Below are 21,208 nucleotides of genomic sequence, written 5' to 3' on the forward strand. Positions count from 1 at the left end.
CAGCTCTACTAAATGTGGCACCTGGGGTCATGTTTGGAGAAAAATCCTAATATTAAAATGTGATTCATGCTTTCAGTCTTGGAACTGTATACCATGGAGTGAATATGATTGCATCAGGAAATCAACGCAGCAGTGTAGAAAGCAAAGTCAAAAACATCCTGATGACTCATTATTATCATTAGGAATTATTTAATAACTGGTCAACCTTGCGTGTTTTTAAAAGTTTTCTTCAAAGCTGTATGAATAAAACAAGAGGCATTCATTAAAACAACAGCGCATTATAATTATCACCATATTGTGCATTAAAAATAATCAGATATGTTACTGAATTCATTAATTAAGCCAAATACTGATGTCAACATACTGTGAAAAGTATTAATACAAACTTGGTTGTACAGCACCAACAAGTGATAGTGGTTTCAGGGAAATGATTTTACACTCATTAATATGGAAATCTATTCAGCAAGGTACTCCAAATTTAATCAGACCATCTTCTCTACGGGGGCAACAGTTCATGTACATATTGAATTCCTGTCATGTTCTCAAATCAATGTTCACAAAAAGAGAAGAAAAAAAAATGACACGGACAGCTGGATAGTATTCAAAAAAATACGAAGAGTAGGAACCTTTGCCACAGCGTCCTTGGCTGTTTTTAGACTGAACTATCAGCACTGCTGGAAAGAATAGTGCTCATTAAATGTGAACCTTGAAAGGCAGAAAAAAAAAATATATAAGATTTGTAATTGGTTAGAGGATTAACCAGAAAGCCATGGCACGCCTGATAGAAAGGTCAGCTTTGATTGTAGCCTTGAATGAAAAGCCTTGAAAATTCTTACACACAAATCATATGAGCAGATAGAAGCCCACACACAAGAACAGATATCCTCCTAAAACTTTCACCCGCATGACACACACAGAGCCAGATAACAACTTTATTTCTGCAACCCTGTGGTGAAGAATAAAGAATGAACGCAATAAATCCACAACAACCTGAGATACTCAGGCAGGGAATTCTATAATTAAGGCGACCAGACAGCAAAATCCTGGTCACCTTTGCATGCATGGCAATGATTGTGCGAATAATCAGAGAAAAATACCCACAGAGACACATTTGCATGTGAACACAAAGGTTTGTTGTTTGAAATTTCTTGTCAGAGGTGGACCGAAGTGACTGATTTCCTACATACCTGAGTGACTTCTCCAGTATTAGCTGCGCGTCATTACTACATGTCTGACTGCTTCTTGGGTGACTGAGTGATTTATGTCTAAACTGTGAAGCCTTTGTTTTCCCCCAGACTTTATTTTTCTGGCTGCATGCTCAGTGGCTGGTTGGGTTTCTGTTTCTTTCTGAAGATGTGCTCTCCCCTCTTGGTACAGTCTTGGCAGACTGATAGAGGATATAAAAATTGGAAAAAGAAAAACACTGGAAGACATTTGGCCAACATCCTAAGATAGATTTAAATCCGGGATGTCTGGCGGAATCTCATTTGCAAGTGTTTAACGTTCCTTCCTCATTCGCACTCTGGGGGAGTCCGTCGCTGCTCCCGGATGTGTTATGCCTTTGAGGCCTGCCTTCTCTCTGATGCCATCGACTCAGGTGGAGACTGACCAACTTCATTTGGAATTCTTGCAATTCCTTGCAATTTTAAGGTGTGAAATGGTTTTGATGGGGAGAAAATGCAAATGGAGGTAAAACTATTTACAACTGTGAGCTATTTTTGCCTGATTTTGCCCAAATATGCCTAAATTATTGACATACACAAGGTGAAAGACAACTACAGTGAGTGCATGTTCAGCAGCAATTGGGAGGTTAAAGTTGGATTTTTTGCGCTATTTGAACTACATTGTGGGCAGTTGGACTGTGTCAAAAATATAAAAATAAAAGATCCAGACAAGTTAGTTAAGCTGCTCTTTCCAGCACTCAATTTTCATTTGGCCCTAAAGGTGTTAATGAGCCAGAATACAGTTATAAGTGACCAGCCGGATGTGTGGAGAGGTGTGTAGTTATTTCGTCCCAGAAGTGCACCATTTGCACACAACTTAATAAAGATAAACACAGTGTATGGTCATGGATAATTGCACTGCACTCCGACACGGTACTTCTTAAATCAGAGGCAGCAGATTTGTGAACATATGCGTCCTGCTGCCCTCAGATGGCTGCAGGGATTAAATGAACTGAAGCTTTTCATAAAAAGCAGTTATGGGAGACAGGAAGGTCTACTGTCAGAATCATTCATATTTATCATAGACAAAAGCAGACTGCCTCACAGATGTGCCACCACTTTTAACACGCTAAAAATGTGTATTTTGGCTGAAAAGTGCTGGAAAGAGATTAATTAAAATAGCTGACTCATGCAGACTTTTCTGTCATTTCAGAACTTTTGAGTATTTATCATCAAATTGGCAGCAGATTGACACAATCAGAAACAGATGTGGGTTTGAGATTTTATGTTCAGCACCAAAATACACATTTTCCACTGAAATACCAGCAACTGGCTTTGAACAGGCTCATTTGAATCAACCTCCCACCTGTTTGCTTCTGTCTTCAACACCTGTTCACCGTGGACTCTGTGCTTGGCACCATGTACCATACTTCAGAGAAAAAAATGAAGCAATGCTGGAGCTGGACGTTACTAAAATCTAGCACATCTGTCTAAATAAGAATATATTCAACAGAGCATTGAATTAAAAAAAAAAAAAACTTGAGGTACAGTGCTTCGGATTTAATTTAGATTTGTCATTAATTTTTAAATGTTTGAGTGGACCCGCTTCTTGGTTCCATTTTTCAGGCTCATTGTCCAGACAGTCATTAACAACATGATGCAACTCCTGACACTTACATGACACAGAATAGAAGTCAATAAGAGGTTTCCGTCTGTCCCACTCGGTCATCTGTCTTGCTCTCATTCTTTCTCTGTCACTAAACTGACCTTTGTTAGGGATCAGCAAGTCAAATACAAATCAGTTAGAATGATATGTTCAAAATAAATATCTTGGTTTCATTATGAAAAATGATCCCTTGAAGAAATGCCTAAAGCTGCTCATATCAAGTAGCGTGTTTCCACTGAGGATTTCTCAGCCTGTCATGCCTCAGGTCCATCCAGGCTACATCCAATTGAATTTTCCAAACAAGCCAGATGAACTAACAGAGGTAAGAGCTTTCATATTTTTTTTAACAGAATACGACAACACTCCTTTATGGTGTCTCCATAGTAACAGAAGATGAAATGGTGAGGGATTGACATTGTTCCATTTCTTTTTTTATACCATTCCACTCCCCCTCCCTGCCCTTTCATGCCAGTGTCCCTCCACATGACGCATATCACACAGAGGCTGCCTCTCATCACGGAGGAAAGTTAACACTCCACCGAAATGAGATTCAACTAAGGCCGGTCGCTGCACGTGCTCAGATCGACTGAGCCAACAGGTGTCCCGGAGTTTCATAATGACTCCGACTCAAAGAGTGACTCACAGTGACTCACTTAATGAAATCATATCTCTCCAAGTACCTGCCTGCGTTTCACCTGGGTCGGTCTGATGCTTTAATCACAGAATGAACTGGCGCTAAATTCGCAGTTCTGTTCTTGCTTAACAGGTTGTGAATAAACGACTGAATGAATCACTGTTTGATTTTTTGCCTTTTACGCCAATAAACTACAAAATGACTACAGTTAAACCATCAAAGAAGCCTAGATGGACTTTAAAAAGATAGCATACTTGTTAAGCAAAGGGAATCAAGGTGATGAAGGCAATTGTTTGCAATCAGCAGAGCTCAGTATTCATAATAAGAGCACCTCATGGTGTTTTTCGTTTAATCTTCTGCACACAATCATCAGATGTGTTTTAATGAGGACAGCTCACAGTGAGGGATAGCTGAAAACTCGGTTCTCCCTTGGTTTTATCTTAGGTTGGATGCACACCACAAGATCTCATCAAGTTCAGTTCAACTAATTAAACCCAAAGTTACCGTCCTTTCCCAGCCCAAATTTTCCAGATGAGGAAACTGCTGTGAGAAAGCCACTGAGGACAAAACATCATTTTAGATTTTTTATGCAGAGGACTGCTTAATTGGGGCTAAAGCTTGTCAAAGCATGTAGTATTTGTCCACATTTGGCAGAACTAGCAGGGGTCCGCAGTGATCTGAATCTGCATCTGAAGAAACAGCAGGACAACCTGTCCAATCAGTGCAGCATGTTGATCTGTGTCACATTGTTGTGTTCTCCTCTGTCATTGTGCTGGGACTTTACATATTACATCTGGTGTCATCCCTGCACAACAGGACATCACACAAAACAACCTACGTCATGAATATTAAATGTGCACCATCACCGGATTGTGTTTAACTGCCTGAGTGAGAATTAATAGAAGATTCAATTATTGTTTGCAGCTGTTCAGTTTCTTTTGGTGTGCTAGTGATATGGCTCATGTGGTAGGACGACTCAGTAATTATAAATTAGGGTTTTCTTCAGGCTTCTGTAGTTTCCTCTCACTGTTCAAAGACATGCAGATAAACTGAAATAACCAAATTGTAGAGTCAGGAATGAAACAGACTCATGATTGGAGATGGGTATTGAGATTTTAATGGTACTATTCTTGTCGATTCTGCTCATCGATTCAGTACTTTAACTGTACTTTTTGATATTATTTTAAGAGAAAAAAAACAACACAAATTAAGAAGAGAATTTAGATTGCTTTATTATCTCATGCCCAATGTAGATAAATTCCTATTCTTGAGCAGCACAACTTAATATTACAGACTAATATGCAATAATTGAGAAGCTGCACAGTGGCTTGGTGGTCTCTTTTGCACTTTCACATTGCAACTAGAAGATCCCCGGGCCACGTCCCCGCCTTCCCGGGATCTTTCTGCATGAAGTTTGCATGGTTTCCCTGTGCCTGGCTTCCTCCCACAGTCCAAAAACATGCTCAGGTTAATTGATAACTGTCCATAGGTGTCAATGCGAGTGTTATTGTTTGTCTCTATGTATAGTCCTGTGACAGACTGGTGACCTGTCCAGGGTGTCCACTGCCTACACCCTAAGTCAGCTGGGATACACTCCAGCCCCCCACGACCCTAATGAGGATTAAGCAGTGTATAGATAATGGATGCATTTATTAAAATGTAGAATAAACACAGTAATTATTTACAAGAAATGGAACAGAGATATTTTTGAACAAATCACAACCTCCTGTTTTCTTCACTTTCAAGTATAAAATGAATGCACAATTTTTTTGACAGTATTTTTACTGTACAATGCTAATGGTTTCAGTTTGAAAAAATAAAACGGCTAAAGTACATTCTGTTAGAGCAAGGGTGGAAATAAAACAAGACAGTTTGTCCGCAGCCTCCAAATTGGTTAATCCTCCTTGTTGGTGCAGTCTGAAACAGAATTTTGAATGTCTGATTATGCTTTGCCCATTTCAGACTGAACAATCAGCTGGTTAATGGTTACTTCACCCATGTTTGCATAATTTAGTTAACTCCGTGTTAGGCTGCTAGCAGACATAATATAGCTAGTTCACAATAAACTACAAGCTCAGCTGTGAAACTGCATTTCTCTGTCTACATGCAACTTTGCATGTTTCAACAGACTGCTTGTTTCCACTCTTGGATGCAAATGACTTGTTAAACTTATAGCAACAAACATCATCTCCATCAGCTGTTGTGAAATGTAAACTTTTAAACATTTACTTCGCTCCTCCATCGCTACTAAGAGCAGCGTCTCTGTGTGCATCAGAGACATATATCTAAAGGTGTTCAGATAGAATGTGCAGGACAACGTTCTTCTGAACTTCTCCAGTACCAAAAACAGAAAAATTAAGTCAGAGGTTACTGATATTACTAGTATTCGAAGATTTTGCTCTGGGCCTTGATTAATATTGGGGTTTGGTACCCATTTCTAGTCATGGTATCTCCAGAATGTTCCTCTGGCTGTTTCCCAGCCCTAAATCTCCAGATTCAAATGAAGAATTGCACTGATAACAAAATTCTGACTTCGATGTGATATCTGTCAATACCAATAATGAAACAATGCCAAACAAAAACTTTAAACATCAGGGAAAGGAAGGTAAGAATGGATGTAAGTACAAACTAAATTTATTTTTTTAATATTTACTTTATTATTTTCATGCTGAATAACGTTGTTTATGTGTTAAGTGTTTTTGCGTTTGATTGTCATACTTAAATGAGTACAATTTCTAGTAATGCAAATAATTATCAACAAATGTTAATAATGCCATGCTACTATCACCAGTACTCATAAATTAATCATGACTGGTGTTCTGGATCTGCATACTTGTGAACATCTGACAAGCCATATTAATGTTAACATTAATATATTAATTACATTGGTAAGTTAGCAAAAAAAGATAATTGTTTAGCTAACTGAAAATTATAATGGCCAAAGTTGGTGTAGTTTGTTGTCAGTGCAGTGACAGCAGCACCACATATAGACAGGAAGATATCAAGCTTAACTGAAGAGCAAATTCAACCCTTTTCTCTTGTATGAGTAAGGTGTCTGCATTCACACCTGAGCAAGAAATAGCATGAAGTGGTTGGTTGTTAGGTGCTTACTGGATGTAGTTTTGTTGAAAGTAGAAAATGGATCCCGGTAGTTGATGGGTGCTATTAGTTCTGTGGTTTCTGGTGCATACAAACTCTGTTCTATAGCTTTTATCAAGAGACAGCCGAGTGTTTCTAAAGTTGAAGTAAGACGACATGGACAGAAATTTAAGACAGGAAGACAGGAATGTTGATGTTTTTGTTAGGCCATAGTTGCTTTTGACAGTAAGAGGTCAGCTTATATTTACTGTTAAAATGGAGAGTAGCAAAGGAAGGCAGAAAGAGGCCAGAGCTTTGACAATAATTTGCTGTCCAACGCAATCCTCGCAAAGAGAGAATGAAAGTGCAACAAACGATGGCTCTTTTGTACATTTGGGGGCTTGAGATATGAAGTAATATTTCACTTTTGCTTAACTAATTTGCTTACATTACATTAAAAATGTAGCTGTTAAATTTCTCAGTTTCCAATATGCAAAGGTTTCTGCATGGCTGTCTGTGATGGGAACATCATTTAGAAAAAACAAGTAGCGAGCAGCAGCCTACAGTTAACTCATATGACAGACGTGAAAAGATGAAAACAGAGAAAAGCGATGACAAAGTTTCGCAAGTCATCTAGAGGACAGCTTTATCGAAATGATCCTATCAAAGATAAACAACCCGGCCAGCCAATCGGAGCAGAGATTAGATTCGGTGGAGAGACCTGATTGAGATGTTGCTGCCTGTGGCTGAAGCCATGTTAGGCCAGTGCACGTGTGCTTGTGTGTGGCGTGAAGGCCATCATTTCTTATCTGCCATCACCGCTCACTCTGATCTTTCTATCTTATATAAAAGGACTGTATCTGCGCTCCGTCATCCGTATATCAATCTTAACGCTTCACTGGATATTAAACCATGAAGAGGCTGTTTAATTCGTTAGATCAAGTCCGTATTTTTACAGGAGGAAAATTGATTTAATTTTATGTGACTTGGTTAAATAAGTTGTGAAATTGTGTTTGAACTTGTTTCCTTTGAAAGTCTGATTTATGTTTTTTTCTTTTACTTTTTATTTCTTGCATAGTGCAGTTTATTATCAAGAAGCACAGACTTCACTCAAGTGCAAAATGAGCTGAACTGTGGCTGGAGGGGGATTCAACAAAGTTTATGAAGAAGAAGACTGGAGAACTTTGGAGAACAATGTAGATTTCAGAAAAAATATATATTTTGTTTTGTTTCCTAATGTTTATTGCTGTATACAATATTCAGGCTTGAATGCAGCACAGTTAACACAGGTCCATTAAAGTCACTATTTGTTTTACTTGTTCACATATTTACTACACAATTTATTGTTATTTTATTTTCACATCTGAGTAGATTAAATTAATATTCACTGTGCAAATCCAAAGCTTAGACAAACACAGAGCTTAAAACCCTGTTGTCACACTTAAAGAAATGTTGTCTTATCATCATCCCTCCCTAATTAACTACAGCCTTTATGTTCAAACTGAACAAGGCTGGTTCAGTGTGAAAGTCTGCTACTGCAGAGAGAATTTAGGAATAATTTAGGAAGATCAGGGCAGCCTACTCAAAATGAGAATAATCACCCAGGAGAGATAAACCCTTTCGCTATATCTGTCCCAAACTCATCGGCTTACAGTGGTTGACACAGTGATGTGTGAAAATTTGCAAATTGCATATGGGCGGTCTTGGCTGGCATGTCTGTTCAATGTTCCGTGGAGGTCGGTGACAGTGCCAGAGTGGTGGTTCTCATTTAAAAACAGGGAACCGGAGGGTGTGCTCCAATTATCAGGGTATCACACTGCTCAACCTCCCCAGGAAACTTTATTCCAGAGTGCAGTAAGGCTCCAATGGATTGTTGAAACTTGGGTTAAGAAAGAACAATATCAATCCCATGGAATAGTTTATCAGCTTACCAGACAGTCCACATGTGTTTATTGGACTTGGAAAAGGTTTACAACCATGTCCCCCAGTGAAACCCTGTCAGGGGTACCAGGAGGATATGATGCACCAGTGTCACTGTTATAAGCCCTTGAACAACCAAAGTGAGAGTTGCAAACATCCCATTAGTGATACTCAAGGACATGTTCTCAAGGCGTAGCCAGGGTAAGGAGAGTGACTGGTTTAGGAACCTCGGAGTCATATCTTGTTTTTTGCAGATGGTGCAGTTCTGCTGGTGACCTTTAGCACACACTGGGGCATTGCTCCTTCTGGATTTAGGAGTGGAGTTGCTGTCTCAAGTGAAGGAGTTGAAGTATCTCAAGATCTTGTTCACAAGTGATGGGAAAATAGAAGATTAGACAGATACTAGCAATAATGTGGCCGTTACATCAGAGCATTGTGGTGAAGAGGGAGCTGAGCCAGAAGATGTAGGTCTCGATTTCTCAGATGGCCTTCGTTCAGATCTTCACTACAGTGATGAACTCAAGGTAGTGACCAAAAGAATGAGATCACAGATATAAACAGCTAAAGGAGCCAACTCAGGTGGCTTGGGCACCTGATTAGGATGCCCTCCTGGGTTTTACCAGCACATCCAACTAGAAGGAGACCCTGGGGTAGACTGAGCGCTTGCTGGAGAAATTACATATCTCATTTGGCCTGGGAAGGCCTTGTTATCCCCCAGGAGGAACTGCCATGTGTTGCTGAGGAAAGTCTGGACTGATCTGCTTAGCTTGTTGCCACCACAACCTGACCCTTGTTCAGAGGCAGCTGAACTGTTGTACTACCACTAATAAGCTGTATGGGTTTCAGTGGTATCAGAAAAATCTAATTTATCACTCAGGTATTATTATTTGTACTTCATCTTCGCATATTTCAATCAAAATACATTTAGGAATCTCAGCCTACTTGTGTGGATTATTCTGAGGCTCAAATGCAGGGAGGACCAGTTACTTTTAAGTGGATGGTGGTAATGCAATTTTTATGGATGCCAAACACTGTTCAGCTAAACAGGTGAAGTAAAATAAGAGCATTATAAGTAAAGTCTGCCTTCAGACCAGCAGTGCATCAGTTGCTTGCTAACTAGTTGCAGTCGACTGGTTGAATGCCAGTTGTGGGCAAATTACGTAAAGTTAAGTCATGCCTATGTCAGAAAACTTCCTTCACATGAAAGGCATCTATGGGTTACGGTGAGCTACAACAGAAATAGGTGGGTATGGTAATGCTAATGTTGAGGGGGAGGAGCAAAAGTTCAGAAATGATAACATTAATATTAATTGCAGAAGGAGAAGGGCACTGAAAATTCTCCATTAAACTTGTATAGATGACCTCTCACCATGGTAACCATACACATATGGAAAATGCTGTATCAGAGGATGAGAGGACAAAAAAAACATGCAAAAATCAAACTTGAAAATCGATGAGAAAATGTAGACAAGAATGTTGTTCATTTGTGTTGCCTAAAACATGTGCAAATAAATTGGCAAAAAATTGACCAAAATATTAAAACTGGATAAACCTGAATCAGTATCTAGTGCACAAATTATACATCTGCAAACTCCTTTGATAAACCGCACTACTTTGCCTATTATAGCATTTGACTACGATGCTAAACCTTTGATTTTGACACTTCTTAAGCATCAACAGTATATATGATCCTGCACAGTGCTGAGAGTTTGACTTCTACACAGTTCAAGTTAAATCCAAATGTAAGCGACTTCAATATAACCCTGATTATAATCGTTTTGACAAACCTGTTGAGTTTGATTGTTGTCAAAAATGTGGAAATTTTCAGCATAGACCCTTTTCAGAGTAGACATTTTGACCTGTAGCAGCAGGAAGAAGGAAGTTTTTTGTATTTGTTCAAGCTGGTTTCCTGTCATATTTTAGTGGGACATTTAAAGTAATGGAGTCATTTGTTAATTCTACCTTTGCTTCCCCTGCTGTGACAAGTCAAAATATGTGTCGGAAAAAATAAAAATTGTTTTCTGCCATTCTGTGTTTTTGGGGAATGTAATCTGCCACCCTTATCCTCAACCTGTAGTACTCAGTAGCAGATATTAATACTCATACAACAACTCTACATGACAACTGATCATATCAACAGTCAGTCTAAAGTAGTTAAGTACAGCTGTCATGTTTCTAGTGTTAAATTGCTCAATTTACTAAACAAGATGTGGTGGTGGGCTCACTCAAAACCACAAATGAAAAGCATTGTAGCCTGTTTCAGTTGAATTTTGATAATGGCAAGGCATCAAACTGCTCAAGCGATCCTTCAGGTTTCCCCAGTAGCTACAAAAGCAATTCAAATGATGTTTCAAAATAACTATAATTTATTACAATAATAAACAACATGTTTCTGTAACTACATTTCCATTTTACTAAAGTAATACAACACAGAAAATTGAGCACAGAGGTGCAGCCCTGCATTTGCTCTAAAGCAAACAACAAGTCCAGTAATAATGAATGAAAACAGTTTGACCTTTATCACTTTAAAGACTTGTAGCGGTGCGTTCAATAAAATTTATGTTGATTGAGACATTTGTAAAGTGCATCTAGGCGCAGTTACCTTTGGAATCTAGAGACATCAGCCTGAGGAGCAATATTTTCCACACGCATTTGCTGCTGTCTGAGCCCACTACCTCTATACTGGCTGTAGCTTTAAAGTTGCTCATTTTATTTTTTTTGTCTGTTCTTTATGCAGCGTGCTGAGGAACAGAACATCCCAGAGCAACACACAAAGATTAAAGACTCTCTGTCAAAGCTGTAAATTTGGTAAGACACCATTTCAGAAGACAGCTAAGCCAAAATTCACCTCCAAATGGAGCATCTGCTGATGGGATGTTTACTACTAAATATTAAAGGACCATTCATGGCACTCTTGGAGAAAATAGGATGCCTCCTACCTCCACTAGAATCTGATAAGGCTCATAAAGTGTCAACTGTGAGGAAAACCACACCTCTGCAAGATTGGCCTTCTGACCTTCTGATCTCCCTAACTAACACACAGAGTTTGGTATGCAGGAACGGATTGAACAGCTTAAATTAGAACATTAAAGAAATGCAGCATCACCGGAGTGATGATCTGGAGTCAGTCTCTGATACCAGGTTGATCAGGACCCATATGGAAGAAGAACACATCAAATCTGAAATGTTTGTGGAAGATGCACACTCATGATACACAGTGTCGCTGGTGTCATTTTAATCTACACTATCTCTCCTGGACAGTGAAGCTCAACACCACCCCTTGGTAGGAACACATCCACGACTGGTTAGATGCCGATTTGAATTTGGCTCCAAAACTTTCTATATAGAGGAAAGTAACTGGAATGCAACTTGGTTTTGTTTTGGGCTTTCTTGGGTTTTAGACTTGGTTTGTACAAAAATGTAACGCGCTTTTAGAAGAACAGGCTTGGCTTTATGAAGAACACTGGGCTTTTAGAAAAATTCAACTTGGGCTTGCAAGAAGGGCTCTTAGAAGAATGCAACTGGACTTAAGAATTACTTAAGAAATACAACAGTGCAAATATTTTCTTAATAACTATGAGCTCTGACTCTTAGTGTTTTTACTTCAGCACACTTTTGTAATGCAAACCTGCCAAAGTTCCTTCTTGTCTCTGCGTTCCTGAACATCTCATCCAGCAGATCATCACAGCTCCACATCCTGCAGGGGCCTCCCTCTCACTACTACAAAGGCTACACAAGTATCACTTTCCTTCTGCTAAACGGGGGAATTTACAAATTACAATTGGTTTTCCAATTTTCAAAGTCATTCTAAATTCATTACCTTTTCTACCAACTGCTTCCAGTGACGATCACAGTTCATTAGTTTATCTGCATTCAGTCATTTATTCACTGTCTGTTGTTGTCATGTCATTGTTGTTTATTGTTTGTTTGTAGTATTAGTTAATAAATGTCAATGAAATCAGAGTTTATGACTTTCATAATGAGACTTAACTTCATTTTAATCAAAGTCTCTTTGAGACTTAGTTTAAATTGATAATTTCCTCAGGCAAGCTGAGGATGATGCCCTAAAATTAATGAGTGCAATTTTAATCATAAAGTGTAGTTTCTACCATTAGGTGTGTTGCAGCCGGCAGTTTTGCTACATATATATCTATTTTTGGTTCCACCGTATGAGGCTAATTTCTGCAACAATTTTGCTACATATATTTGTTTATGGTTCCTGTGCGTGACAATCTTTCCACTTTCCGCTACATTTATGTGATTCAATCTCTTTTGTGAAACTTGGAGTAATTACCAGTATTATGTGAAAGTGGTCATTTTTCTATGTTTCTACAGGTGTTTTCTGGAACTTGGTCAAACTGCAATTTTCTCTGGGATTTGATAATTATGCTGCACTTAACTGCTTTTATTCCAAACTGCATTTCAGCATTTTTGGCTTTGTCAAGAAAGAAAAACACATTAGTATATTCTATAAATACATCATACTTTAGCATCAAGTGTATGCCAAAAACATGTGACGGCACTTGTATTTCTATTTTATTGAAGGTGCTGAAGATGCTGCAGGTACTAGAGATTTAATGTTTGAGTGTGAGGTACAGGAACAAGTTACAGACAACCAAACAAGAGAATCACAGAGCAACAAATGGAGGAAAAATCTCTACTTATCTGAACAGTGCACTGACATATTAACATGCCATCATAAGCTTCATATCCAGAAATAATATCACTATTACTGTCTTCAAATTGCAATAGCCACATCCGTTGTAGCAATGCTCCACAAACAACATTCACGAATGCTAACACTAGCTTAAGTTTAACATTAGCTTGTTACAGCTAATATTAGTTTGTTTAGGCTAATGGAACCACGCTTTATAACTTCATCTAAGTGCTGCCAATAGCGCTAGTAGACTATCATTACTGTTCAATCAAAAGACAATGTTGTGCATTTCTGTCTGTTAGCACACTGTGTGCGACAAAATTTTATTCCCTTGCATTAGTAAAAGCCGTGACCAGAGGTATTGGGTTTTTGGGTAGTCTGTTCACCTGTAAGTCAGTCTTTTCGTCCCCCATTTTTATTTTTAAGAACGTAATATCCCAAGACTTTCTTTGGGGAGCTTCTTTAAAATTGGCACAAATATCCACTAAAACTCAAGAATGAACTGAGTAGAATTTAGTGGTGAAGGCCCACAGAACACATTTTTATCAATAGCTCAGAATTCACGTGTTAACTATGACAATGTTTCATACAAATAGGATGAAATGACATAGTGGAGACATTCTATATCCAAAATGTCAAAGGTCACCTTTACTGTAGTATCGAAATGTTCTGCAAAAATGCTTTTCTGTCCATTATTCAGTACAATAATTTCAGAAGAGGAAGGGAAATCTGTCCATATTTCACATTTGGTCAGAAACTGAAATGGGGACACTAATCTACTGAGTGTGGTCATTGTATCATTGTCCTCTGTGCTTCTGTGCAAAGCATCCACATTTTAGAACTTGTAGCGTCTTTACCATTGACACAGCAGCTTACATTTTTTAAGCATAATCTACTGTCATGGCAAAAACTTTGTGTTGTATCAGAATCAGCTGTTTTAGCCAAACATAAACTCACTCAAAAGAAAAGACAAAGACGGACAAAAATCTCAATTCATCAAAATCTGACTTGTTTAGAGAATGGACCTAATATGTTTGATAACACTGTAAGATTTATGTAATGTCAGTTTTTAAATATAGCTTTTCTCACCTTGACAGTTTCAAAGGACTTTGAGATTCACTGTTATCATTATATTGAGTTACTCTGTACCTTGTAAATGTGTGTACGCCTATACACAAATATACAACAAATTCATTATCAAACAAAATGCAAAAGTCAAGGCAACTATCAGTAATTGCAGCCATTCACATACATTCAGAAGTAAATTTCATTTTCAGAGATGGTGGTACATCAAAAATAGACTTGCTCTTTTCTGCAGCAGGGAAAACAGTTAGCCTGAAGGTGGCTCACACATCTGGTAGACACACGAATGTCAACGGATCAACTCCCGCAGCCGCAAAGGAGGTGCAGTGAGAAGCTGCCACAAGCTATGGACACTGGTGTGCAGAGCAAAGAAAAACAGATGCAATGTTTTGTCAAATTGCAGTGTACTTGTGTAAGAGACAGAGAAAGGATCATAAACTGGCTGCTCTATGCTAAGGAGCAGAGTAGCAGAGTCACTTGTGATGAATAACACTGATCATCATTACCGTGCTCCGATATTAGCAGGGAAACAGATCGTTGGATATCTCTCCAGTCAACAATAGGCCATTCGACAGCAAATCAACAAGAATAGTTTCTTATCAACTTCATTGTAGCAGAGAAGACTGCAGGTTTTGCGGTGCATATTTTTTCTTGGATCAAGTAATCATTTAAGAGCAAAGTAAGTACATAAGTAAGAGCCAAATCATCCAAGTCCCCGCCTGTATAAATAACCTCTCTCTGCTACAGTCAATTCCACGATCAAAAGAGAAGCATTTAGCGGTAAAGTACAGACCCTTAATTCCGACCTTTGTAGAAGCCACTTTGGCTGCAATTACAGCTTCAAGTCTTTTTCGGTAAGTCTGAACAAGCTTTGTACACCTGGATTTGGGCAGTTTATCCTAGTCTTCCGGGCAGATCCCCTCAAGCTCAGACTGGATGGGAAGTATCTGTGAACTGCCATCTTCAAGTCTCTCTCTCGAATGTCCTCTGGGGTTTAAGTCTGAGCTTTGGATGAGCCACTCAAGGACAGTTAGAGACTTGTCCCAAAGCTGCTCCAGGATTGTCTTGGCTGTACGCTTCAGGTCATTGTCATGCTGACAGGTGAGCCATCACCCCAGTTCCAGGTGGCTGCAGTCTGAAGCAGGTTTTCTTAAGGCGCTCTCTGTATTTGGCTGCATTTATCGACATGACAATAACTGAACTGTGCAAAAAGTGAAGTGGTCTGAATACTCCTGGAGTCCAGTGCAAACATCTATACTGTACACGGTGAAAACTCATCTTTTCAAAACCAGGAAAAAAAGTTTATTGGAAAAATATTGCTTACAATAATCAAAATAGTCTGTTAACAGAATACTTGCCAAGATTGTTTTAAAACAAGGAAAAATATGTAGTCTGAAAGAACCCACAGATATCTAAAAACGAGTGTGTCCAGACTCAAACTAAGTACACTTATCCAGAACCAAAGAAAATATTTAAGAAACACTTTTTTCAATATGTAGGAATGCGAGCTCAAATCCAGCATCCAATGCTATTGCAATCATCTTGAAATAAGACTATGTACCCAGGAATCTATGGAGGGAAACAAGATATTGTGCTCAAAAGAAGTAGTCCTGACTGTGATCAATGTATTACTACTACTAGGAATGAGATTGGTTGGCTTAAAGAAAGAGATGGAACTGAATGCACAGGCCAACAGTGAGTCACTCCTGATTGATATTAGTGAGACACTTTGAGTTTCTCTTCACAGCCAACATAAAGTGCCAAGAACTGCAATTTACTGAATGTCCACTTGAGGCTGGCTCCAAATGTGAGTCAATCCCAACAGACCCCATGTTAAAAACAATCAACTTTACAGCAGAAATAAACATGTACACAGTCAGGTGCAAACAGCAGTTTTGGTCTCTATAGCTAAATTCCACATTCATGGCAACTGTACACAGGACAACTTTTTTATACAGCTCACATATTTGAAATGCATTAGGGCTTAAAGTTATACATAAATAATAGTGTGGTCACTTTGACAGTCCATTGCCGAGAGAGGTCCACATGGCCCACCTCAGCCTCATCCCCGCTCCATGTATTTCTTCATTTTTGAATTAACTTGGACAGTCGGGCACTGCCAAGATGGCAAAAGCCAGAGCTACCACACTGAGTTAAGATAATCACTGTTCAGAAAACCAGTAGGTCTGAAAACCAAGGGGTCACAGAGAACAAATACAGAACTCAAAAGGACAGAACATTCATGACATTTTAGCTAACATCCACAACATCTACTGCAAACCTGGAACTTCCTTGACACACCAACTTCGGATTCTATAATGTTTCTTCACTTCTTTAATGAGGACGCCTAAGGCGTATCTGCATGTTATACCGATAAAAATAACATTGAATCCTTTCATCGTCAAGGTGAAAATGAAAATGTCAAACCTATGGCAAGATCAAAAATGTAACTGTGCTTTAAGCCTTGTTATAATGAACAGCAAATGCCCTGCTTATTTAATAAAGGTTATCTGATGATTTTTGATTGCTGTGCTGTGATATAAGATTGACAATAACCGTGAAATCCACTTGGTCGTTATTCTGTTCTTAAAGCTAGTGATTAAAAATCTGTAAAAGTCAGAATTTGAAAATACACCTTTGATCCTGCAGCTCTTTCTTCTCCCCTTTCTGTCCCGAGACCCTCCGCTGATGAGCAGCAGCACATGAGCATGCCTCAACATAGAAAAATAATTATGCTAAAAATCTGTATTTATTTGTGGCTTCCCATGGGATTCAAACCAGGCTCTACAGAATGAAAGCCTAATCCACTGTGCCTCTACATCCTCCTCTCACCATAAACGTGTTGCTGCTTTTCGTTATACTGTCTCACCCGCTCTGGGTGAATAAAGCTAAAGTCTCCTACCACAGGGTTAGATTTAGATGGAGTGGAAGTGAAGTTTCCACTAAGACCACTTGATTTACAACATACTTGCATACAAAAGGTTCATTTTGCCCATTAATGCCACAAAAATACTGCCTAACCTAGCTTTAATAAGTGAAGGGATGAAAAGGATAAATTGCTGGAAATATTTAAACTCTGATAAAGCAGTTTTATACTCGTCACTGATAATTCTAGTATCAAATATTGTTCAGAACCAGTAATTCTCCATTACAAGATATAATATCTTATTAAGATAATTAAGCATGAAAATACTAAAGCAAGTGCTATGCTGTAATAAAAATTATCTGGAAAGAAGAAATATTTTGTCAGACAAAAAAACAAGCATATCAATCTTGATTGAAGATATTTCTCTTCCTTTGATTTCACTTGTTGCAGTGTGCTCTGATAGCGTTTCTGAAAACTAACACAGAGGCTGAAAAACACTGAAGCGAGTCTTGAACAAAGTAACTCTGAAAACGACAAATAGGGAGGCGTGAAGAGAGAAACTGAAGGAAATAGAAAGAACTGCAATGAAACAGTTTCTTTTATTTGAGAAAGGTGGGAAGAAAGAGTAAGAGGAGGGTTAAGTGACTATCAGGGAAAGATGCTGAGGATCGGGGAACAACAGAATAAGAGAGGGAAAGAACACAGGGTCCGGGAAATCACAGAGAAACGTAAGCTGTTGAATCTACCTTCACTTCAAGGACACTTATCCAGATTGATGAGGAGAAAATAGAACATGAAGTTCTTGCTGATGAAGAATACGTTTCTTTGGTGATTAAATAACTCTCCTCACAAAAGAGCCAAGGCTTCACAAACAAGTGAAAGATGTGTGAAAGTATGTTAGGTTATTACCCGAATGAGGCTACTTTGAACAGTAGAACATGCTTAAATCAAAGTACTGCCATCCCTACAAAGAGAGAGCAAGGACAGCTCTGAAAACAAAATGTATTAAAATACACCCCAACTTAAGAGTTGTGTGAAATATGTGGAGGCAGAAGAAAAAGGTATTGAGAAAAATTCAAAATATTTTTTGCTTCGACTACAGAAGTATTAAGGAGAAGGATTTGCTATTCAAGGAGAATGTGTTAGCAATTTTTTTTAAATGTTAAAGTTTCAGGGAAGATTCTAACTAAAAAAGGAAAAGTATTTTAAAAAAGCTCAAAATGAATTTAATCATTGCTGTATAATACATACTGCTGCTGCCATGCTCTTGAAAAACAAAGGAAGTCTGAAATGGTTGAAACAACTTGATACATAGTATGCTGAATGATAAGATATTGTCAATGAAAAACTTAAATAAAATAAAGTGAACTAAATATCACAGGATTTCATGTGAGATCCACAGCAACGTAATTAGCCTAAGTTGTGATCTAAAAAGAGTTTTTTTACAGGGATGAAACAGCAGAGTGTAGTTGTTAGTTGGTAGAGAAGGTTACATGTGTATAAAAAGTCTGATGTGGTTTAGAATTTGATTTGATTTGATCGGAAAGTTGCCAACAGTTTCTGAAAGAAACATCCTGCATGTTACAACGTAAACATGCTAGAATGATATTTAGATTGATGTTGTACAAGCCATCTGCAATGCACAGGTGGGAAAAAAAGTCTTCATGTGACTAATTTAGACATTTTTATTGATCTGTTTGCAGCTCCTCCAACTTCAAAGCTAATTTAAGGGTAAAGCAAGTAATCATTCCTGTCCTTATGCAGTACAGTTTAATATATCACTATTTTCTAAATTTTTTATTTTTAACTTTATGAAATCCATAATGACAAATAGTTCTGCTGGTTTTTCTTTCTAAACGAATACATATAAGACATGAGTATCTGTTACTATTCAGTGTTTGGTGAAGATACACCGATCTATCCTCCTTATCAGCTGGCATGACAACACATTTTCTGGTATGCACTGCAAGAATGAGTAGAGTTGGATTTAACAAACTACTCCCACTAACTCATTTAACTGCATTTAAAGGTCCCATTTGTACTCCTTTTCAGCAAATTATTGAAAGTCTCACATGGTAAGCATCTTCCTCTGGTGCTTGGGTTCGGTGCCAGAAGCCTTAGAAGCTGCAGAATGTTTGATCGACATTGTAGGGCTTGAAATAAATTAATTTTTTAACGAAAATTTCATAAAAACACAACACTGCAGAGCAACACTATATAAGACGTCGATGTGAAATGGACAAGAACAGATGCTGAACGTACGCTGTACATGGGAGACGAAGGAGATTATTATTTTTTATTTTTTTTATATTGTTTGAATTTTTTAGGCTAAAAATACTTATTTTACCACAATAATGCTTAAAATAATAAATATATAAAAACAGCTATATACTGCAAAGTTCAGCGATATAGCAAAAAAATCTACGATACAAAATTAGATATATACAATTTAAAAATCCGTGATAGTGAGACGGCAAAAAGTGAATCGCGATATGGCGAGGGACGACTGTACTTTGTTCTAAATAGAGTGAAATCCACAATCACATGTTTATCAAATAAACTTTCATAATGACCTTTAGTGTGAGAATTTGTGAAATCATAAATGTAGGGTCTCTGAAATTTACAGGATTTCTCTTTAATTACAAAGGACAGAACTCTACAAGACAAGAAAAGACCTTTGCATTTTATTAAATCCCCAATCAAACCATAGTACAGAGCATATCCTATTACCTAATTTTTACTACTAGGCAGTGATGGTGTTTTAATCAAGATCCATCTTCAGGTCAGCTTGCCCTTGAAGTTGTTATTCTTTCTACAAGGGCTCACTCAGAAAAATCATTTCATATAAATCACATTATTGGATCTGACTTTATTTTAGAAAAAAATGTACTTTAATTATGAATTTTGAACAACTTGCATCTTCCGCACTCTTTCTGAATTTAAAAGTAACTTTTTCTCACTACAAAATAAATACAGCAGGAATGGAGGTGAGTCTTTTTATTCTGTTTTGTGTTCAGTTTTGTTTATATGTCTTCTGTCGTGTTCCCCTGCAGCTGTCCATCACACCAGCAGGCTACTAGCTTCCCCCTTTTCCTCCCACATTTAACTGATTTGCATTTCCACATTCATGCAAACACCCAACACATTTGTGTTTCGTAACTCTGGCTCCAAGCTTTCGAGCTTCACTGTTGCCTTCTTTACCTACAGTTTAATGCTGATGAAATAATTTAGAAACTGCAAACAAGCAGTTACAACTGCAGGTATAAAGTTCTTCCAGCAATAAGAATATTTGCTGGCCATGGGGTCAGATCTCATAAAAGCTTTATACCTTCACTGTATATATTGCTCCTCCATATGGAAACAATATGCAGAGAAGGAAAACAAGGACTTTGTTGTTGCTATCAAGTTGATGATAATGATGCTGCTGCCAACATCAGTGACGTCCACCCACATGAGCATCCACAGCACAGCAGTCGAAGAGATAAAAACATTTGCAGAAAGACTTCAACATTAATTTAAGTGCAGGGCTGAGGTATCACTTTTTTATTTGGATGTTCACTGAATCTGAAATTTACACAGTAACCGGACATACCTATACATAAGGACTTATTCTATCTATATTCTACTTATTCTATATTCTAAACTGTGTTCCTAAACAAACACCCTGTCCATGACGCGTAGTGCTGTAAATGAACCCGGTGATCACTCTGCTCTTCTCCCTGCACTTCAAAAGAGGACATATTGGGCCGAGTTCACGGTCGACCTGCGCTATGTAAATACTGACATGTCAGTTCATTATGCAGCTGCTGTTGTTTCAGAGAGCAACACGATCTTTTTACACAACAGATGAAACGCACACAAGATCAAAGAGGGAATGAAATGACGGAGGAGGGATGGAGGAAAGGTGAGGAGGAGTACAGGCAATGAGGAGGGCTGAGGAGATGATAATCAGCTGTTTGTATAGTCATGAACAAACACTAACGCAGATGTGTTCGAATGATGGAGCACATGGCTCAGGATTCGTCCCCTTTTGTTCATCATTTCTCCCTCATCTTTCTCTTGCCTTCTTATTTTAGTTTTGTATGAACATGTCTGTCCATCTTCTTATTACGTCCACACTCTCTGTCTGTATATCTTTTTC

Source organism: Amphiprion ocellaris, chromosome 7 (genome assembly GCF_022539595.1).
Source record: "Amphiprion ocellaris isolate individual 3 ecotype Okinawa chromosome 7, ASM2253959v1, whole genome shotgun sequence".
Taxonomy (NCBI): Eukaryota; Metazoa; Chordata; class Actinopteri; family Pomacentridae; genus Amphiprion; species Amphiprion ocellaris.